The 23,769-nt window shown below is 42.9% G+C and overlaps 1 protein-coding gene across 7 annotated transcripts in view; it reads left to right on the top strand.

Annotated features, from left to right (window-relative positions):
• Nucleotides 1-23,769, top strand: part of BICRA (BRD4 interacting chromatin remodeling complex associated protein) — a 107,245-nt gene that overhangs the window by 25,845 nt on the left and 57,631 nt on the right. For 2 of the 7 annotated variants that reach the window (XM_081868635.1, XM_081868638.1), the window contains exon 1: nt 18,495-18,633. The exons of the other annotated variants lie outside the window; for them this stretch is intronic. The gene's annotated coding sequence lies outside the window, so the exon portion shown is untranslated. Of the gene's footprint in view, nt 1-18,494; nt 18,634-23,769 lie in introns of those variants that run through there. 7 annotated transcript variants of the gene reach the window in all.

Consider the following 23,769-nt stretch of genomic DNA (forward strand, 5'->3'; position numbering starts at 1 on the left):
GCTCTGCAGTAATGGGCCAGTTATTGGCTCATTCTGGTATTCAAGAAGGCCTTTGAAACATCCGCTTTTGCCTTTTCTTAAGATAATTTTGGGGATCAAATTCCATCTCTCTCATACATTTTTTAGTTTGTATAAGTGATTTGTATTCTGCTTGTGGCTCTGTTGTTTTTATTGATTTTTGTACACCACTTTGCGAGGGCTTGGCCTTTGAAAGCAGCTAATACATAAGTGGAATAAATAAATAACCTGTCTTGCCACTGACAACAAAAGCATGATGGGCAGCAAAACTGCTTCCATCAGCTACCCAAACCAGCCACTTGTGGCCACGGATTTGCAAGGCTGTCCTTCCTTATGATCCTAGCAGTTCCTATTTCATATCTAGCTGTTTGTTCCTGTTGACATAGATTTGTGTTCCTCAAGTGCAGGATACCATTTGATACCACAATGTTAGGTGCTTTATTAGTAATACCGTATTTTTTGCTCTATAAGACTCACTTTTTCGCTCCTAAAAAGTAAGGGGAAATATGTGTGCGTCTTATGGAACGAATGCAGGCTGCGCAGCTATCCCAGAAGCCAGAACAGCAAGAGGGATCGCTGCTTTCACTGCGCAGTGATCCCTCTTGCTGTTCTGGCTTCTGAGATTCAGAATATTCTTTTTCTTGTTTTCCTCCTCCAAAAACTAGGTGCGTCTTGTGGTCTGGTACGTCTTATAGAGCGAAAAATACGGGTAGGTCCACTGTTAAGCAAAGCCCAAGGCTTCCCACATGTGAAATGTGACCTTGCTGAGTTCAGAGATCCTGACAGCTACAAAGCCATTAACTCAGAATGGAGCAGTGGTGTGGAGATATTGTTCAGGTGTGTGAGTAGCAAGCACACAGTGGGGTTGCCAGATCTCTGACAGTTTTAGTCTCTAGCATCTGATGGGGTAGAACTTAGAAGGCACTCGCTGGTAAAAAGTCACGTGTGGGAATGAAGCCTACAGAGGCCTAGTGGATGAAGTGGTGGATTTACAGTATAGAATAAAGGGGCTGTTTCATTGTTGAGAGTGAAGGAGAAAAATGGGGGGTGATCCTTAGGAAAATAATCTGACACTCTTCACCCTAAGATCAAACTCAGTACCCTGAGAAGTAGACAAGAGACCCTAAGACCTGGCAGCCTTATATAGGAATAGGGGAGTGTTCTGTAGGGGGCGTAGGAATTGGATAGGAGGAGTGAAGAATCACTATAGGGAGGGAATAGCAGCTGAGCCGATACCGTGGGGTTGAGACTCTTGCATATACTCTGGCCAAACCTGATAATGCAATTGGCTACGAGTGCCCTCTCTGCCCAGGTTTCAGCAACTGAATATGAGAGGCTGTTTGAAAAGACCTTGTTGCTTCTTATCATTCACAGGGATCCAAGGTCTTTGGTCTTTCTGAAACAATCAACCTGACAGATTTTTACAAGCTTAGAATTCACAGAAAATAATTTGCAGCTGGAACATTTTTTAAGGCTTTTTGCAAGGATTGGTTTCTTGAAAAACTTTCTTTTTAAGAGCCATTTCTGAATACCTTGTTGTTTAGGCAAGCGTGACAGTGTGCCTGGTTTACAGAGATTGAGGTAATACTCATCTGCAATATAGCAAGAGGCAAAGAACGCAGCACACTCCATCTCTTCCCCCCCACCCCTACAAAAGAGAACACTTTCCATCCTATTGTACTCCTCCTCCTGCTGTGGGTCACGGAATGCAAGTCTGGAAATAATTTCAAGCAAAATGCTAGAAATAAATACAGTATGTTGGGGTTGGGGGGAGGAGGAAAGGAAGAGGAGAGGGCAGAGGGCAGAGGGCAGAGGACAACCAGGCATGGAGTTCTGTTGCAAAAAGGAAGGTCCCTTGACCTGGAGATGAAACATTTCAGCCATCACCTATGATCACAGCAGCACCAACTTGACTAAAACTGTAAATCTTCCACACATTGTTGCTCAGCCACTATCTCCTTTTTAAAGTTTAGACTGTAAGCTCCCTTTTTTAAAAATTCTGCTCTTCTCTTTTATGATATGCAAAAGCCTCTTCAAAATAGCTTTTCATTTTTTTATAATTTTTCTGTATTTCCTTTCATCTGCTACCTCAATTTTAATAAATATGAATGCTTTACGTAAAGAAGATAAATTTGCTCCATCTTACCCTACTCTTTATTTTAGCCAGTTCACAATGAGTGAATATTATTTTCTGTCGATGAACGTCTTTGAAATAAATGGTTGTTGTACAGAAAGATTGCATGGCATATTGTCCTCTGAGTCTGAAGATTAGGTTTTGACCTGGTTTCTGTTTATGGATTGCTAAGACAATTTGAGAGTATTGGTTGGTTTTATCTTCACTATATCAGTTTTCACCTTTCGTAACATGGGATAATGTTTTTAAAAGTTAAATCATACTGTTGGTCTTAACAAGGATAATTGCTCAAGAATAGGGCTTGTTTCTTATTATTATTTGTTGTTGTTGTTTATTAAATTTGTATACCGCCCCTTATCCAAAGATCACAGGGTGGTTCACAACATAACAACACAAAATGAGAACCCAAAGTACATAATAAAAACAAAAACAAACTAATTGCCCCCTTCCCACAAACACATTTAAAAGAACATAGATCATTCATGTTTTTACCTGGCACCTAAAGATATGTAAAGGGACGCGGGTGGTGCTGTGGGTTAAACCACAGAGCCTAGGGCTTGCCGATCAGAAGGTTGGCGGTTTGAATCCCCGCGACGGGGTGAGCTCCTGTTGCTTGGTCCCTGCTCCAGCCAACCTAGCAGTTCGAAAGCACATCAAAGTGCAAGTAGATAAATAGGTCCCGCTCCAGTGGGAAGGTAAACGGCGTTTCCGTGCGCTGCTCTGGTTCGCCAGAAGCGGCTTTGTCATGCTGGCCACATGACCCGGAAGCTATCTGCGGACAAACGCCAGCTCTCTTGGCCTATAGAGTGAGATGAGCGCACACCCCCAGAGTCGGTCACGACTGGACCTAATGGTCAGGGGTACCTTTACCGTTACCTAAAGATATGTAATGAAGGTGCCAGGTGAGCCTACTTGGGGAGAGTATTCCAGAAATGGGGAGCCACCCTTCGGACTTTACATGGAGGAGGCACATGAAGAAGGGCCTCAAATGTTGGTTGCAGGGTCCATGTTGGTTCATATGAGGAGAGGCAGCCATTGAGATATTGCGGTTCTGAGCTATTAAGCCTTTATAGTGGTACCTCTGGATACGAACCACCCCGTTGCGAATGCTTTGGGTTACGCACGCGGCAAACCCGGAAGTAAAGGAAAGGTTTCCGCTGCCTGCGCAGAAGTGGGCTACCTGCGCCTGTGCAGAACAACGCACCTCTGCATACGAATGTTTTGGGGTAAGAACGGACCCCCAGAGCTAATTAAGTTCGTATCCAGAGGTACCACTGTATAGGTCAAAGCCAGCACTTTGAATTGGGCTTGGAAACGAATCGGCAGACAGTGCAGTTAGGCCAGAATCAGTATGATATGCTCAAACTGTCTTGCTCTGGTGAGGAACTGGCCACTGAATTCTGCACCAGCAGAAGTTTCTGAACAGTCTTCAGAGGCAGCTGTATGTATAATGTTTCCAGTAATCTAACCTAGAGGTTAGTCAGGAAGAGTGGCCCTCGGGGGTGATTTCACATCCTCAAATCATGAATAAAATTTATTCCTGCTCATATTAACTACGTAACACTTTTATCATACTCAAATCCTGTGTGCACCCTCACTTTAACTCAGCAAACAGTTTTCAAGAGTTAAAAGTGGTTTGAGGTTTGGCTTCCATGGTGTTCATACTCACTCACTTTGTCCGCTAACACCTGTGGTCATACAGGTTTCGAAACAATACAAACCTGCCAAACCTGTTTATCAGAGGGGTAAACTGGAATGAGGTTGCTCACTATTAGCTGTGATTTCTCCCTTAAGCTACCTTTCTCCAGCCATAGATATCCACCTTGTACATACTAAAAGTAAGCAAATCATCTTAATGTATAGAATTTGTTCTGCGTGAAACGTTTTGAATTTGTAAACAAGTTCTGTGACAGCATAGTGACCGAGATGAGGAACAGGGCTGGGCGATATATCAATATATCATCCAAAACCGGTTTGACGTCCATATCTTGATATTGGTTTCATAATTTTTTGACCTGGCAATATTCTGCGAATAATGATGTGTGTGTGTGTGTGTGTGTGTGTGTGTGTGTTATGCAAACATCCCAATGTGGAAAAAACTGTGAAGCCAGCAAATATGCCCCAACACATTTCCATCCTTATTTCAGACATTGTGATATATCAGTAGATTGCGATGTTTAGCTGGTGATATTGTGATGTTGGAAACCACATACCGCCCAGCCCTAATCAGGAATGGAATAGAGACCTGTGCTGGCACTAATGGTGTCTCCCTCCAGACTTTTTATAGAATCATAGAATCATAGAGTTGGAAGAGACCACAAGGGCCATCGAGTCCAACCCCCCTGCCAAGCAGGAAACACCATCAGAGCACTCCTGACATATGGTTGTCAAGCCTCTGCTTAAAGACCTCCAAAGAAGGAGACTCCACCACACTCCTTGGCAGCAAATTCCACTGTCGAACAGCTCTTACTGTCAGGAAGTTCTTCCTAATGTTTAGGTGGAATCTTCTTTCTTGTAGTTTGGATCCATTGCTCCGTGTCCGCTTCTCTGGAGCAGCAGAAAACAACCTTTCTCCCTCCTCTATGTGACATCCTTTTATATATTTGAACATGGCTATCATATCACCCCTTAACCTCCTCTTCTCCAGGCTAAACATGCCAAGCTCCCTTAGCCGTTCCTATGCACCACCATCAAGTTACATGGCGCTTTACTGTATAGAAAGAGCCAGGTTCCTGCCCCAAGGAGTTTACAATCTACAGCTTGGTCATCCTCAAGAAGGAATGGCAGTCTTGCCTAATTTAATTATTATTTTTATAACAGATGTATACTAGATTGCATAACATGTTTCATTGTTGTGGCTTATTCTGACAGGGTAGACAAGCTTCAGAATTATACAGAGCTTCTAATCAGCTTCCTTAATGATGCACCTTATAAACTTTGCTCACCACAAAATCATTTTCCATTGCCCCATACCTGTTTAAAACTTATTCAAATGCAGGGTTTGAGAAATTACAGCCTCCCCCCCCCCCCCGCCCGATAACTCAGATGTCTAGGTAATTTATGCTAGTTCTTTTAAATTTTGACATGTTTATTTAGTTTTGTGCAGGAGAGTGCTCACGCCTAGTAGAGTCTGATGCTGAGAACCGAGAAATCTTTTCCTTACCTTAGTTTACACAATAAACAGAAGCAAGACAAGTGAAGAGTCATGATGTGTTGTGTGTTTCTTTACCAGCAGAAATGAATCCTTGTGTATGGATACCTATATGCTTGAACATCACAAGAATTAAGAACTTACTCTTGAAATAACCCTAACAAGTGCTTGTCACAGTTTGCTTGTGCAAGCACAATTGCGCATTTATGAGTTTTGTAGTGGATAAGTGCTTGAAAAACACAAAGGGAACACGAGCACCCCCAAACTGCATGGCAGATTAATAGTGCACATTTGCTGCAATTTTCAGATAGAATGGGCAGATAGTCTGAATTGGTCCATGAGATCAAAGTGCTCTACCTTTTGCTTAATCATCCTAATATTCTTTATGAATCTCTATGTGACAGTCCCTAATGGTTTGTGAATTAATTCTTACCCATTTCATAGACGAAATCAGTTGTATGTACCTGATACGCAGTTTATCATCCTGTGGGCACAAGGAATGTTTGTGTGGTGCACAACCACCTCTAACGTGGTTAAGTAGTTTTGCTAGACTGCAAGTGCCTGCAGCATGGAGCTATTAGGAGACACAGTATGGTGTGGTGGCATGGATAGACAACAGTGTTAGATGTAAACAAGGCCTTGTAAGGATGACCTTGGTCACTGTCTCAGCTTAGCCTACTTCACAAGGTTGTTCATGAAACCACAAGTCTTATTGCTGGAGCTGCTTGGGTATGATACAAATATTTAAATGTAAGCACAAGCAAGGTGCAGCAAGTAATTTGGGCTCCATTTGTATGATTTACTTCCATGACAGTGAATTTAGGTTGTAGTTTCTCACTTGTGAGGGCATCTAACGTGAATTTTCACAAAGCATTGAGTAGAATTGCCTACTATAGACTTAAGGATGCACACTGCTTAATGCTGAATGAGAAGCATGTCCTCCTTAAAAAGCTTTAAGCGACCTTTTGTACTCTTTAAGTCAGGCCACTTGACTTCAGGGCTGGCTCAGACATTTCTGAAATTGGTGTGCAGAATAAGTCTGCAGCTGCATAGAGAAAGTTATATCTGGGTCTGTTTCTACAATTAGGAATCAAAATATATGATCTTTTTATATGATCTACCTTAAATTGTGTAGTGAAATAATGATTAGAAATTGGCAAGAACTGGAAAGTGATAAACCTGTAGACCTCCTTCTTGCCTTAGAAGTTCACTGTTCTTTTGAGAGTTACCACTAAACATATCTGAATCTAAAATAAAAAAAATAGATTCATTTTCAAGCTGGTCATGAGAAGCAGAGAAAGTTCATACTAATACTTTGATGCAAAACCCACAATTTTATATGCAAAAAAATCAGTATTTTGGAATGACAGTAACCACTAACAACCCCTATGGCAGGGGGAAATGCAGACACTACCACAAGTATAACATAGAAACCACCGAGGAGCCACAAAGTTAGAAGTTTCTCCAGGTCCAAGAGTGGAGGGACTTTGAGGATAGACAGTTAGATCCTGAAGGATTGCTGACTTATCTGGGAGAGTTCCCTGTTGCTGTAGTGAGTAGTTCTGTTGAAAACCTGGTCAACCTCTGGAACAGGAAAATGGTGCAAGTAGCTGATACTTTCTGCCCTAAATATCTGCTTGCTAAAACCCACACTCTGTGGCCTTCTGAGGAGCTGAGGGTCATGAAACAGCAATAATAATAATAATAATAATAATAATAATAATAATAATAATATGACGACTATGGCAATGGTGGAGGAAATACAGTGGTGCCTCGCAAGACGAAAAGAATCCGTTCTGCGAGTCTCTTCGTCTAGCGGTTTTTTCGCCTTGCGAAGCAAGCCCATTGACGGCTTAGCGGCTTAGCGCTATTAGCGGCTTTTAGCGGCTTAGAAAAAGGGGGGGAGGGGGAAAAACCCGCAGGAACTCGCAAGACATTTTCGTCTTGCGAAGCAAGCCCATAGGAAATTCGTTTTGCGAAGCACCTCCAAAACGGAAAACTCTTTCGTCTAGCGAGTTTTCCGTCTTGCGAGGCATTCGTCTTGCGGGGCACCACTGTATGACTGAACAAGCACAAGCCCATTTGGGAACCTTTCTGTGGCATTGATGATGGTGAATAAATGGTACTTCTCTCCCCCTATTGCAACTGACACAATCATATCCAGCAGATCTGTTCTAACAGGTGGTGAAAGGCTTACTATTTCTTGGCTCTCAATGTGTGGGGAGAAATCATTTAGTGGTCTGCTGTGACCAGTTTGCAAGACTCTCTGCTGATACAGTTGCTTGCATCCATTCTGACATAGACCACATTTTTAGGGGCAGTTTCTCTTAATAGGACCTTGGTTTCTTCTTGTCCTGCTATATTCTACCTGAAGGAGGAAAGGCAGGGTATAAATGTAATAAATGATGAATTGTGATTTCAGCTTGTTCAGCCTCAAGATGAGGAGGGCAATGGAATGGCACTGTCCTAATGTGCCACCTACCACTTTCACCCTGAGAATGTAGACAGGATACTTGGAAGTACAAGGGTGATCCCTTGTCTTCTTACACCTGACACTTTCTGATAAAAGTTGCCAAAGTAGGACTGACAAGTTGGGTGTTGGAGCTCTTGGATGTTTTCTTGAGAGTGAAGTACGAAGTGTGTTAAAGGAAGTGGTGGTAAAGACCTTTGTTTAAATAACCTTATTGGTTCCTAACAGTTTTTCCCATAGCCTGTTACCCTCAGCTCTTCAAAGAGGGGGAAATAAGTGCAATGGTTGGGGAGAGCACAGAGAGGATCCAAGTCTTTTTCATGCTTGAGGCAGATAATCAAACAGTGCCCCATTCCCCAAAAAATTGTTACGTGAGACAACTTGCCGCCCCATCCAGATTAATGGTCGGGCTTCCTCCACCTAAGCAGCTGTGAGAAGGTTCCATGGTAATATTATTAGTTTTGCTTGCTTATCTCCCCCCTCCCCAATTAAGTTGCACCTCTTGTAGCCCAAGGTGTGACAGTTTTTGTTGTTTGGGAGAGAGATTTGCCTTTTGCAGCCTAAATAATTCCCTCTTCTTTCTAGCTGCAATAAACATGGGAAGGTCATTTACTAAACAGCACACTCTCTTGGCCTGGGATTTAAGCATATTTTAAAATTTTAGATCAGCTTTTATGCAAAAGCGGAAAACAATTGCATTTAATGATAATAAATAAATAAATAAATCCAGTATTAATAATTCACACAGAATAAAATCGGGCACAGACATTCCCTTGCTGGATCATTTATGTGAAGTAAGTATAAAGATTCCTATTAAATTAAGTATGAGGTAGGCCAGAATTGTCAGCTCCATCACTTCATCCTCCCATATTTAACCCTTTTTGGGTAGACATTGTAACAGAAGCATCATTAATTAATGTTGGGGAAATAATTGGTCTCATATGATAGGTGGAATATAAGTGGTGAGACTTGATACTTAGTGTAGGATGAAGTTATAATCCCTTAGTGTAACTCCTTTGAACAGGAGGGACGTAAAGACAAGTAAGGAGAAATAGGGCAACTAAGGGGAGGGAATAGTAAGCACAGTGCACATTCTCTATCCTCCATGGTTTAGAGAGCCATCTGAATTTGATTTCATGAGGGCTTGTGCATGTGTGTTCTGGGTATGCTGGCAACAGATTTGCAAAAGCATCTTGCCCTCTCTGCTTGGTGGTTCCCTATTACAATTTTGTTGTGCTTTATTTTAAAATATATCAATGTTCATTATAGCATTAGAAGGAAATTACTGGATACAGAATTATTTCAAGGTATTTTTTAATTGCATTAACAAAGAGAAAACATCATAGGTCTGTTTTTGGATGTTTTTGTCTTTCTTTGCAGTACTAATTCTTCGTTTTTAAGCATCTTTTTTCTGCATTTTGGATGTTATTTGGAAATATGGCTACACAGACATCTTTCCGCAGGAATCCCTTTTCCTAAATCCTGTCCATTGCTATCCTTCCACCCCAACACACACACACACACACACACACACACAGTGTATGTCTGCTGGTCATGCATTGAAACGGAGATTTCCTGGATTCCCAGTAGAACTCTTGCAGCCTTCACAAATGCATTCTTGCAGGGAACTGTGATTTTCAGCTATCTGTACTACAGTATGTTTTCTTGGTGGCGGTGGTGGTGTTCTTCACATACGTACAGTTTTTATTTTTTTTGCTTAAGAGAATCTGCGTATTGTGTGGTACGTAGAAGACACTTCAGATAGAAGGAGGTTGTTTCTTTTCAGAGGCGCATGTGTGTGATAACTGCCTGTTGTGGCTTTATACATGTGCCTTGTAGAAAGCTAAGCTTTGTAAAGAATTCTGGCCTTCCCTCCCCCAGCGTTCTGCAGTAATCTCCTACTTCACAGACCTGCTTTTGCTCTCACTGGGCTTCCATGTTCACAAGAACTGCCAAAACTGGTAAAGAAAGCAAGATGTCTAAACAGAAACCATTCCTTTAAAAATCTTAATAGTTAAAAATATCTTTAAATAATTCTCTTCTCTCCTGCATATACCCACAGGCGCACACCCCAACCACAAGTATTACTGTTGATCTGCATTTCTGCCCAATATTCTCATGTAAACCAACGTTTCTCCTTGTCTCAGCACAGCTCTCTGTAAATCAGGCTGTAGCAGAAGTTGCTACTGCAGTCACGGACTATCATTATAGAGGTTTTCCAGGGGTCACGGTGATAATTTGACCGTCAATTCTGGAGGCTAACAAAAAGAGAGAGAGAATAGTTTTCAGCATTGTGGTTTGGATTATTTTCCCCAGGTGCTTTTGTTTACTGCAGTCTCAAGAGTCTGGTGATAGAATTATGGCTAATATCAACAGACAGAATCAAGCACTCTCTAGCAGTGCCAGAAACTCAAATATATAATCTAATTGCCAAATGGCACCTTAAACCTGAGTTACAGTCGCCACAATGGAATGTCTAGGCGCCGTTTTTGTTCGCTCGTTTTTGTTTCCTGGTGGACTTACTATTATCATTTTCATTTCTATACCACTTCATATTTTAAAGAACAAATCTCAAAGTGGTTTGCAACACATTAAAACACCCAGAATAAAACAAATTCAAGCTTCAGGGTTTTAGATCCTTCTCTAAGTGATATTTTGCTTCCCCCAGTCGCCAACCTGGCATCCAGAGACATCCACATGGTTACAATTGGACCTGCGCCAGTCACAAAACGTGCCTGGCACTGGGCTAATTTCAAACAAGCCGTTTCTTTCAAGTTAGAAGATGATTCTAGAAGGTTCAGACAAGATGAGGTTTGAGAAGACAGAAATAATGGTCCATATTCCTGAAATCATAATCCCTTTTCATTAGCAAAAAGCCCGTCATTGTAATGGTTTGTGAACTGAGGAAAACTGGGTACAGGGGGCATTACAATGGGAGGGCAGGTTTTACCTCCGTTTAAGGAGTAAAGTAGGACGCGGGTGGCACTGTGGGTTAAACCACAGAGACTAGGACTTGCCAATCAGAAGGTCGGCGGTTGGAATCCCCGTGATGGGGTGAGCTCCCGTTGCTCGGTCCCTGCTCCTGCCAACCTAACAGTTCGAAAGCACCTCAAAGTGCAAGTAGATAAATAGGTACCGCTCTGGCAGGAAGGTAAACGGCGTTTCTGTTTACACGGGTGATCTCCATGGGAGTGATCCGGCCCATGGCCCCTGCCAGTATGTGGTATTGGCAACAGCACTGCTGCCAAGAGGTCATTGTTACAGCTCTGTCCCATCAAGTGAGCTGCTTCAGCATTCAGTTCTTGGGCTTAGGTCATGGGTAGGCATACTAAGGCCCGGGGCCGGATCCGGCCCAATTGCCTTCTCAGTCCAGCCCACGGACGGTCTGGGAATCAGCATGTTTTTACATGAGTAGAATGTGTGCTTTTATTTAAAATGCATCTCTGGGTTATTTGTGAGGCATAGGAATTCGTTCTTTTTTTCCAAAATATGGTCCGGCCCCCCACAAGGTCTGAGGGACCGTGGACCGGCCCCCTGCTGAAAATGTTTGCTGACCCCTGGCTTAGCTGAATCGTGTGTTTGTGTGTGTGTGTTCTAGCCCAAGGTTCATTTTCTTGAAGCAGAGAAAAGGCTTGAACTGTAAGCTTAATATGGAATCTAAAGGGCAGCAAGCATGCAGTTGACCAGGCATTGGCAGAAGTCCAGAGCCTTCAAATTTATGGCACGCCTGGTCAATGCAGGGGCTTCATACTGCTTGCCAGTTTTATGTTGTACATCCCAGTTCCCTTCTGTGGCTCAAAATTGCTCTGGGGATTGAGTTCATGAAAAACCGAGTAGATCCCAGCCTTGGGCCATAAGGTACTAGAATTCAAGCTCCATATTCTGTTATATCAACTTTACTTGTGAACTCTTAATTGTTCTATTTGTTGCCGTTCGTCTTCCAACACAGCTTCTGCAGGAGTTGTCGTTTGTGTGGCCTGATTTCACACCCTCCAACATGCTGTGGAGGAAAATTGGGATGTGTGTCTTTTGGGGCAGTGCTCTCGTGGAAGCCAAAACAGGACACCCCGGGTTCCAATCAGAAGCCGAGATGGCATCTGTAATTCCAGGATGTCCCGTTTCAATTGGGGCAGTTGAGGGGTGTGTGGTCTCCTTGCAGGAACAGAGAATGGTGTCCTCAGTCAACTGTTGTAGATAAATTGATCTGGTGTCTAAAACAGCAGACTGACATGTTGCCACAAAGTTCCCACATGAAAGGCTTGCCTTGGCAAATTAACATGGGATCCAGGTGTTTGGCTAGGAAGCTAAACTGTCTAGAAGCAAGTTTGTAATAATACTGAGTCATCTGATGGTGTGTATGTGTGTGCGGTTTTGAATGGTATTTAAGTATCCACTAGTAAAGTTGCTGTTTCTGGTACTAACATTACTATATAAATTTGGTTGTTTATTCACTGAGCAAAGCTGTATTTTAACACATGTTGCAGAAAGCCTCATATGGCCCCAAGACTTTATTTCTTAGAAGAGATTCAAGGGCTTAGAGGGTTGTAAGAGCAACCACACATACCCAGAGACACACTTGTTATTTCTAGTACTTAAAAATAATTGCATCGTGTAGTAAAAAATCCATTTGTATAGGGTTGAGACAGATTGTCAAAACCAAAGATACCTGGAATCTCCCAGATACAATTAACTGGAGGCTGTGAGGGGGCCTCTTCTTTTGCTGTCAGTTTTGTATGATTTTTGAGACATAAAGTGTGCTCGCAAGTATGTTTACATGTTCTCACTTATTTTAGTGGAGCTTAACTTGCATTTCCATCTTTGTAAGAAGGCTTAGGAGTGCAGTCTGAGTTGGTTATTGGCTGTAATATTTTTGTCTGAACATCAGCTGTTGCAGGAATGAGTTATTGGTAAATTGTTGAGTTTTCATTTGTTTCCAAAGCGCATTGTTCGAAATTCACAATTTTATTTCCTCATATGCATTGCCTGACAATCTCCTTTATAGATTATTACCATGTGCGCTCCATCAAATTGCTCTTAAAAAACCGTATGGCTGGGGTAGAATGTGGCAGCTTATCTTTTGAGCAGAGTGACCAGAGGAGAACATATCACTCCAAGATGAGAGCATTGCTCTGGCTGCTTTTGAGCTTCCAGGCCCAATTCAAGGTACTAGTATACTAGCACTAGTATAAAAAGGTAAAGATAAAGGACCCCTGACAGTTGAGTCCAGTCACAAACGGATCTGGGGTTGTGGTGCTCATCTCGCTTTACTGGACGAGGGAGCTGGCATTTGTCCGCAGATAGTTTTCCGGGTCATGTGGCCAGCATGACTAAACCGCTTCTGGCGAAACTAGAACAGCGCATGGAAATGCCATTTACCTTCCCGACGGAGCAGTACCTATTTATCTACTTGCAATTTGATGTGTTTTTAAACTGCTAGGTTGGCAGGAGCTGGGACCAAGCAATGGGAGCTCACCCCGTTGCGGGGATTCAAACCGCCAACCTTCCAATCCGCAAGCCCTAGGCTCAGTGGTTTAGACCACAGCGCCACCCACTAGTATACAGAGCCCTAAAATGATTTGAGACCCAAGTGCCTGAAAGAGGACCTTCCTCCTTGTCTCCCAAAACACAGTTTACAATCCGAGGTAAAAGCTCTTCTTGCAGTACTACTACTCCAGATGGCCAGGTGGTCCCTCTGGAACTCCCTTCCTGGGGAGATTAGGCAATCCCTTCCATTTTCAGGTGGTATTCAAAGACATTTTTATTTGTCCCAGTCTTTAGAAGAGGATAAGAACATTCAGGCACTGTAGGTTTTAAGTGATTTTATTTTATATGTTCTTACCATATTTTAGGTTGTTAACCACCTTTAATAAAATGTTCCCAGTATCTCTGGAGTCCCACCCACAATGATTCTCCAGCTTTCTCCCTCTGACTTGGTTTAGAACTATTCACAACCCTGTAGTGGAATTCTGTAATTGTATATATATGTTTTCTCCTGTAGTGGCTAGTGCAAGAATCCAGATGTTTAAAGAATGGTGAACAGGGCAATAATAGACCATATTGCTTAACATTGTTCTTTTGAGTTTCCAGAAAGTCTCCTAGGGCAATAGGCTTCAGGGGGCTATCTGCAAATGAGGAAAGGGTTTATTTATCACCTTGTACTTACATGTCTCATCTGCTCTAAAATATTTTTGGAAGACAAGGTCTTTCATGAACTAATACTAAGTTCTCCAGTTCATCTCTTTAATTTACAAAGTAGAATAACTTTCGTCAAGCATTGCTGTTAGTTCTGCCGTTTAAAAATACTACTGCACAAGGCATTAACTTTTAGGGGGAATCATAAAGTGAAATCCTTTGTTGTTGTTGGTTTGTTGACTGTCATGTTTCACATTATATATGGTAGGAAAGTCTTGAAGGATCATAAAGGTGCCAGAGTGAGGCCCATATATATAATCTTTTAAAAAGGAGAGCCGTACTAGACATTGTGTTCAGGGCAAATGAAACTTGTTCATGCTTTTGAATACCTTAAGAATTGTCCATGGTTAAAACAGTTCAGATTGATGGGTTTTATAGTTGTCAGTATCCTGATTTTTATTGGCAAATCAAGCAGGTTTATTGCCATTAGAGTTACCTTGCTTTATTACTGTGCAATGTGTTAAGCTGAGAAACCAATAAGAATACGCAACTTTTCAACTGAATTTTATAAAAGGGCCGAGGAAATCAGATACTATGAAAAATTTGTCATCACAAATGGGCTTTATACTATATATATATTTTTGGTGGTGTTCCGCTGTTTGTTGACTGTCTTTTTATCTCCTCCCCTTTCTTGGAATATTTCCTTTTCTCTTTTCATATAATCATAGAGTTGGAAGGGACCCCAAGGGTCATCTAGTCCAACCTTCTGCAATGCAGGAATCTCAGCTAAAACATCCATGACAGATGGCTATCCAACCTCTATAAGATGTAATTAGAACATGCGTATCCATTGCTAAATGTGTACAATGTGTACAGGGAATTATTGGTTAGCATTTGAAATCCTCGTCTGTATACTCCTTCCTGTGACATGTACATGAAGCATATGGAGTGCTGAGTAGAAACACTGATATAAAAACTAATATAAAAACTATTAATGAAATCGCCAGACAAATGCAGTTGCTTTTGTACTCATTGTTGTGCTGTGCCAAATCAACAAATATAAGACAAGTTGACCCGGGGACGGAGTGGGGGGAATACATTGCTAAGGTTTCATTCTTTTCAGGGAACCCCTCTTAAGATTGACACCAACATCTACCGCTGTGTGTGCTGATATTTTTAAAACTTTCTTTTGCCTACTTGGAGGCAAGAAACCCTGTGTTTGGAGATCAGCTAGTTTTGTAATGCATGAATCTAGTCATCAAGGAAATAGCAGATGCTCCTATTGCTTAAATTGTGGAGCTTTAAATGGGCTCCCTAGCTTGACTTAATAAAATAACAGATGTATGCAGTATCTGGTGAGTTTTTTTATTATTACTTTCTGAAAAGCAATGGCACAGCAGCAAAAAAGAAAGAAAAAAGTGAACACTTGCAGAAAGAGAAAAGTGGGGAATCAGCTTCACTTCCAGCAGCTTCATAGAATACAAGGTTATATTTACCACAACACAGCACAGTTCCTTGAACCAACTTAAATGAAATATTCTAGGCAAGCCTTTCATAACCCCTGCAAATGAACTGCTGTATAACCCAGTTAAGAAACTTTTATTTCTCTTTAAGTACTTACACTGGGATACTTCATCAACTAAGATTGGTTTGTTCATTACATCAAAAACAGAGAGAGACAGTAATTTCCAAACATAAAAGCAATTCTGCTTTCACATTTACACCATGATGTAAATAGCAAGCCTTTTTGGGGAGGAGTGAGACGGGGGATCTCTTTTATAAATCAGATGGTACAGTAGCTCTCAAATTACACAGTAATTTAGTCTGGCAACTGAGATACAACTTTTGTTTTCATATTTTTGCTGCCACGCTGCAAATTTGAGTTTCTCACATAGCCTGAGGCCTTCAGTTGTGTAACTTGCTATATATTCATTCCTTCTAATTCCTACCCCATCATACTAGTGCTACTACTCCAGCCTTAGTCCTGCTCCTTTGCCTTTTAACACAACCTTGTAAATACAAATTACTACTGTGCAATTTTATTTTATTTTTACTACCTTCCTGGGGGTTGGCAGAGGAGGGATGGAGAATTCCACATCATTTCTGTCTCTGTCCTTCCTTCATCCTTCCCCAGTTGCCTATGTGGAATTTCATGTGCTCCCCTGCATGTAGTTCCTGGTCACCAGTGACTTCCAGGCTAGTGCTTCAATGCAAGGCTTCTTTAGGAGCAGCCTAACATGAAAAATGTGGCAGGTAAACATAGAGGTTACAAGTGGGGAAAGCATTGCTGGCTGAATTTCTACATGCCAAGCTGCTAGTAAAAACAGCAATAGCAAGCTTGTAACCCAAATCAGAAGCATTCTGTTCTGTTAATTGCATAATTACTACTTACTAACATAGTAATAGAAAAATTGCATCTAAAATAAACTACCGGAGCCTCTTGGGCTTGCCGATCAGAAGGTTGGTGGTTCAAATCCCCACGACGGGGTGAGCTCCCGTTGCTCAGTCCCAGCTCCTGCCAACCTAGCAGTTTGAAAGCACGCAAGTGCAAGTAAATAAATAGGTGCCGCTCCGGCGGGAAGGCAAACAGCGTTCCCGTGCGCTGTTCTGGTTTCGGTGTTCCATTGCGCCAGAAGCGGCTTAGTCATGCTAGCCACATGACCTGGAAAAACTGTCTGCGGACAAACGCTGGCTCCCTCAGCCTGTAAAGCAAGATGAGCGCATCTGCGACTGGACTTAACTGTCAGGGGTCATTTGCCTTTACCTTTTTACCCATCAAGCAAACGTTAGATCAGGGCTGGGAAACCTTTAGCCCTCCAGATATTACTGGAAAGCAACTCCCATCATTCTCAACCACTGGCCCTGCTGGCTGGAACAGAATGCTGGAGCTGATAGGTTCCCCATGTTGAGTTACATTTTTTTTTGTTTTATTATTTTACGTTTTACAGAGAAAGTCAAGGCATATTAGAAAAAGTAAAAAGCAAAAAAATGACGCTGACTCTCAAAACAGCAACACCAGCAGCAGCACTTTTGTTGCTGTCTACTGTCCTTGCAGGGACGTGGGTAGTGCTGTGGTCTAAACCACCCAGCCTCTTGGGCTTGCGGATTGGAAGGTAAGCAGTTTGAATCCCTGCGATGGGGTGAGCTCCCATTGCTCTGTCCCAGCTCCTGCCAACTTGGCAGTTTGAAAGCACACCAGTGCAAGTAGATAAATAGGTACTGCTGCAGCAGAAAGGTAAAGGGCGTTTCCATATGCTCCGACTTCCGTCACTGTGTTCCATTGTGCCAGAAGCGGTTTAGTCATGCTAGTCACATGACCCAGAAAAGCTGCCTGTGGACAAACGCCGGCTCCCTTGGCCTGAAGCTAGATGAGCACCACACCCCATGGTCACCTTTGACTGGTCTGGACCATCTAGGGGTCCTTTACCTTACCTTACTGTCCCTGTGGGGTGAGAGCAAAAGGATGCTTAAGGGGAACTACTCTTTATAGCTGCACCTGGTAAAGAGGGGAGCAGGTCCTCCCCAACTTTTTCTTGACTAGTCTTTTGGCTTTGTCACTTAGGCCTTGAAAGGTTGGGTAGCTTGAGGGTCTAGAAAAGGTTTGGGCTTTGAAGCTTACATGGTGTACTTAAAAAAAGAAAAAAAGCAAGAGAGAGAGAGAAATTCCTGTGGTAGACCAGTGTGTTTTAAAAATTACAACGTGTACATACACTGAATCTCTGAGGCATAACTAATATATGTCCATTGTTCCTAGCTTAGGAAGATAAGAAATAGCTCAGAGATAGGTCTGTCTAGCCCCGCATTATTTATAAGAATATCACCAATTTGAGGAGATCATTTGAGATCTTTTAACCCTATGCTGTGCTCTGTGATGTACCTTGGGCCAATAGTCTTACTACTTCAGACATAATCCATGAAGACTTTGGGTTGCTTCTGTCACCTCTGTCTCGGTCTCACACAAAGCCTCACATTTACAAGTGTTGGTTGGTAAAAGTGGTTGTGTGTGAGCATCTGGAGGATGGCTGCTACCACCATAGGATCCACAACTGAAGTGGTAAAACCATAACTCTCAACCGTGTACAGAATTTGGTGTCAACCGATAGGGTGGTTCCAGTAAGATGGCTTTAAAGGGGAATTAGGCAAACTCACAGTCTGTTAATGGCTATGTTGTGGCACCTCCTGGCTTACCACTTCTAAAAGGCAGAACAGAACAGTCACCTTTTCTTGCTTGTAGGTTTTCCAGAAGGTACAGGTAGCCTCTGTGGGGAAACAGGTTGCTAGACTAGGCATACTTTTTGGTCTGATCCTGCAGGGCGCTTCTTTTATTTTGTCCTTTCCTGTTGTCACCTTCCCCAGTGTCTGCTGATCTTCTCTGAAGGATAACCAGCTGCTTCTGTTTCCATGTTGGACAGATTCAGAAAGGGCAACTTTGTGATGTGTACAAATGCCCATTATGTGCTCGTGTATAAGACCAAGATCAGCTTTACCCCTAGATAACCATTAGAGGGGTAGTATTCCACAGCATTGGACCACTAGGTGATTCTGTTTAAAAAGAAAAGGAAGCCAAGCAAAGGCAGCAGTTTGGCTGCTCTGTGGAGGAAAGAAAAGTCAGGCTACAACCAAGAGATTTGCATGGAAACATGACATTGAGGTTTTCAGTGAAGTTTGAATGGGAGAGCAGTAACAACATTCAGGACGCAGGGTTGTATCTCTTGTGCTAGCTGACAGGTGAGTTTTAATGTATAACAGAAGAATCGAGTATGACGGTAGCATTAGTGGGAACTCATGCAACAGGTTTGTAGTCTATCGCAGAACAGAATTGCCAGCAACCTGCTTATACATTCTCTTGCGCAACAGTGTTCGCTTGTGCAAAACATTTTACCAGGAGAACAAGCATACTGCTAAGCGACTTTAACTTATTACTGCATTGGCTACAACCCACATTGACCAAGTTCCAAAGAACTGCTTTGGGCCCAACAGAAGGGGTGTAGGTTAGGTGTGGGTGTACACCTGCTAGGGCCGTCTTACCCATAGGCGCTAGGGGTGTGGGGCACCCGGTTCTCAGGGGCACCAGGCCGAGAGTCTGGGGCCTGAGAGTTGAGTCTGGGGAAGAGCCCACCCATTGGTTGGAGCGCCGCGACAGGCTCTTCTGCTGCGGGCAGCTCTGCGCTGCAAGTTCAGGGGCAACCAAGCCAGCGAGATGCTGAGGCGGCCAGCCAGCTCCGCCCTCCTGCGTGCCTGGGACTGGGCAACCTTGGGCGGGGGCTGCCAGACGGATCTTTGCACCCTGGCATCGCATATACTTAAGACAGCTCTGACTGCAGTGGGATTTTTGTCTTTCCTCTGCCCTTCCCACCTTTCAACTGCAAATCCACATGCCACATCACAAGCTGTTTTTGAAACTGTCCTCCATTTCAAATATTGTCTTTCATGTTATATGTGAGACTGGTGTTTTCGGAAATAGAATTCAAAAACATACAGTATTTAGTGGGTGGATCTAGCTGTATAACTCTTCTGGATACTTGTTGAAACTCATACAAGGTCTTGGAGGGAAGTGCAGAGAGGGCCGTAGAAAAGAGTGGTGAATTGAATGTCTCAGTTTGGGAGTAGCTTTGTGTGTAGGTAAGGTGGCTCACATATATTCTTCTGAGAAGTGTGCTGAGGGGAGTGGCAACAGTGCCGCCAGGAATAGCAAAGCTATAGGGCCAGATTGGAGGCACAAAGTGTCTTCACCACATCAAAAGTTTGCAACTTGGATAAAGTAATACATCCTTTGGGTTGACATAGTAAGCTCCTAGTAAGGATACTGAAGGGTTAATACCTGCAGGAAGTGCTGCATTCCTGTTACACACACTGCTCTTGATCTGATTTTCTGCTATCCAGGAGCCATAAACATAAGCCATATTTTCCCCATTTGGAGTCAGTGGGGCTAAGCCTTCTCAAGTATGCCAGGCTGCAAATTCTGTAGATTTCAGCCTCAGTCACAAAATATGTTTTCCTCCTGGCTTCCAAAGTTGCCTCGCAGTTCTGTGCTAATTACACTGCCTCCTGTTGGCAATCCTAGGTGACATTTACCTACCTAACAAGCTGTTAGCTTTCAAGAGATGACACTCTTGGGCTTACTATCTGCATGAAAAGCCATGCCTGAGAAGTATTCTTACATGCCTAAGTATCCAATAGACTGTATGTTAGCACAGAATTCCCCCGCCCCCGTAAGACGATGTACTTTAATTGCAACCTCTAATTATGTTGATATGGAATACTCAGAGAATTAACTTCCTCTATTATTCAAAATAAGGAAGAACAAAAAGTGACTTGCATGCTTGCCTAAGATGTATGGAAAAGTTAATTCTGAAGTGAAATTTGCCAACACACTTTAAGGGGGCATGGCAGCCACTAGGCCCCACAGGTGCAGGTTGTACATTCTGCTTGCTCTCTCTTGCGAATGACCATAGCTCAGTAGTAGCACATGTTTTTCATGCAGAAAGCCCTATGTTCAGTCCTTGGTATCTCCACTTGAAAGGATCAGGTAGCAGCTGATGGGGAAGACATTTGCCAGGGAAACAGGAGATTCACTGTTAGTCAGGAGCAGTCAATACTTGGCTACCTGGACAAATCATTTGGCTTCATACAAACCGGTTTCCTCTCTTCCTCTAGGCTGCTATGAGAAAGTATGATGTAAAATAAGCACCTGAGAGATGGCCCTAGCCAGAGGTGCCAACTTGAATAAGATATGGGGGGGGGCAGGTAAGCCCTGCCTTACATAATTGATCACAAGACGTGGTGCATGCGCACCATTTGAATGGTAATGCCCATAAACTGGGGGGGCAGTCCCCTCAAATATTTTATTGGGGGAGCCAGTGGGACCTCGGCCCCTAATAATTGGCTCCTATGGCCCTGGCCAGAGCCTTGGGGCTTCTCCTGTTGATAATAGGTAAAGGTACCCCTGACCGTCAGGTCCAGTTGCAGACGACTCTGGGGTTGCGCATTCATCTCACTCTAGAGGCTGAGGCAGGTGGCATTTGTCTGCAGACAGCTTCCAGGTCATGTGGCCAGCATGACTAAGCCGCTTCTGGCAAACCAGAGCAGCACACAGATATGCCGTTTACCTTCCCGCTGGAGCGGTACCTATTTATCTACTTACGCTTTGATGTGGTTTCAAACTGCTAGGTTGGCAGGAGCAGGGACCGAGCAACAGGGATTCAAACCGCCGACCTTCTGATCGGCAAGCCCTAGGCTCTGTGGTTTAGACCACAGTGCCACCCACGTCCCATTGTTGATAATGCTGCTTCACTTATCACTTTTACCTACTCTAAGTTCAGAATCTTCAAAATGTGCTAGAAAGGCATGGCATACATGCTAATAATAATAATAATAATAATAATAATAATAATAATAATAATGATGATGATGATGATGTCTCTCTTCCAGGGAGCTTACAGTAAAGCTGCATCATGTCCCTCAGACCATTCTCTGCGCCACGGTTTAGCTACTGCTATTGTTTAGCAGTGAAAGCGTAGTAAGCAAGAGAGTTTCAAACATCTGGGAGGACTTGTTTGTTTGTTTTGTCACTGTGTTGCAGATGGAGGCTTCAGTATCACCTCCACTGCAGATTGTGTCACTGGAAGGTTTTCTTTTCCTTTTTTCCTTGCTTTGTTGCCTCTTCCTGGTTTCACAAGTGTGTGGCGCACGCGCATATGAGTTCTAAAAATAGACTTAACATCAAGTGTTATCGCATAATAAATCGAGTTGGAACTACTGTTGGCAGTAAGCTTCTCCCTGCTTTGAACAGAATGAGAAGCTGCAAAAGAAACTGTAGCTCGGCTCCTAATATTATTACAGTCAATTCAGTATGCATTTGCACAGCTGTTACCGAAACATTTAAACATTCCTGTTGCCAAAAATATGTTCTCCTCTGTTCTGATAAATAAAAACGAGAAATAACATTTGATGCAGAAAGAAAGTAAGGGCATAGGAACATTTTTCTTTCTTAGAATCTGGGCTACACTACAATAAACATATTTTTGTCTTTTTTAAAAAAAAAATCTAATTCCTTCCAAATTTAGCAAACCATCATTTGGAAAATAAGAGCCCCATTCTTGGCTCTGATCTTTTTTTCCTCTTCAAGAGTTTGGCTGCTCTCCTGAAACCACTTACTCACAAGTAGTCCCAGGATTGTGGTGCCTCATTATGGTTTCTTAGCTATCACAATATTTTAAAATAAAAAATAGTTAACCTGAACATTGAGAAATAAAATGGATGCAACTCCCCTTCTCTTCTCCCCCCTTCTATTTAATAACCCTTTAATTGAAAAGTGTTTTGATGGATTTCATTTTCCCCTCTGCATGCCTTGCGTGCTTGTGGAAGTGTCTCCCAGCTCTCCCAAATGCTTATATTCAAGAATATTTACAAAGCATGAGTAAGCACAGTTGTACTTTTGCTCTGTGTGAATCCTCCAGGGGAGATATCAGAAATATTTGCTTGTGACAGCAAGACGGGATCAGATGTATGAAACCTCAAAGTGGTGGCGGGGGTGTATGTGGATGAACTGCAACCAGACTAGTGTCAGTAAAACATGTGTTCTAGATGTGGGCGAAGGGGAGAAAAATGAAAATAATTAACTATATAAATACTACAAATCCTTCCTTCAGTTCTTTAATCCATTAACAGAAAGTGGTTTGTCACAATTAAAATGAGATTTAAGCATTGCATAAGCACCTTATCAGAATGCAACAGAACAGAGGGAGAAAAATATGCCTCTTGCCTGCTCAGCTCAGTACAGCTGAGCTGATTTAACTTGTATGCTCTTCTATACAGTGGAACCTCGGGTTACGTACCGTCCTCCTTACAAACGCTTTGGGTAACGAGCTCCGCTAACTAGGAAGTAGTTGCTCCCGGTAGCTATCTTTGCCCCAGGATGCGAGCGGAAGTTGTGGGGCAGCAGCGGGAGGCCCCATTAGCGGAAGCGCGCTTCATGTTAAGAACGGTTTCGAGTTAAGAATGGACCTCCGGAACGAATCAAGTTCGGAACTGGAGGTACCACTGTAAATATACCGGTATTTGCCTTGAGGTGTGTGTAAGCTTTGGTCATTTTCTGATTGCTGCCCTATTTAAAAGCCACTTCACTTACTTTCTTCAGAGGGGAGAGCCTTGTATTGGTATGTCTAGACAAGGAACACCAAGAAAAGGTGAACTTACTTGGTGAGCATAGCTGTGTGCTATGCAAAATGCTGAAAACAGAAAACCGGCAGCCAGGTCCCTGATTCAGGGTTTAGATGAGTCTTAGCCTCTGAGGAGGGATCATCTGCACCTGTAAGAATAGATAGAACCTGGGAGAACTCTTGCCTCTCTGAGATTGGTAAGGTAAAGGTAAGGGGACCCCTGACCATTAGGTCCAGTCGTGGACGACTCTGGGGTTGCTGCGCTCATCTTGCATTACTGCCTGGACACTGCCCAGACAGTGAGGTCCAGTGCTGATGGCCTTCTGGCTGTTCCCTCGCTGCGAGAACCCAGTTACAGGGAGCCAGGCAGAGGGCCTTCTCGATAGTGGCACCTGCCCTGTGGAACACCCTCCCGCCGGATGCCAAAGAGAAAAACAACTACCAGACTTTTAGAAGACATCTGAAGGCAGCCCTGTTTAGGGATGCTTTTAATGCTTAATAGGTTATTGTATTTTAATATTCTGTTTTGAAGCCGCCCAGAGTGACTGGGGAAACCCAGCCAGATGGGTGGGGTATGTATAAATAAATAAATAAATAAATAAATAAATAAATAAATAAATTATTATTTTACTGGCTGAGGGAGCCGGCATACAGCTTCCGGGTCATGTCGCCAGCATGACGAACCAGAGCAGTACACGGAAAC

The sequence above is a fragment of the Podarcis erhardii genome (assembly GCF_964252035.2).
Source record: "Podarcis erhardii genome assembly, chromosome: 7".
Taxonomy (NCBI): domain Eukaryota; kingdom Metazoa; phylum Chordata; class Lepidosauria; order Squamata; family Lacertidae; genus Podarcis; species Podarcis erhardii.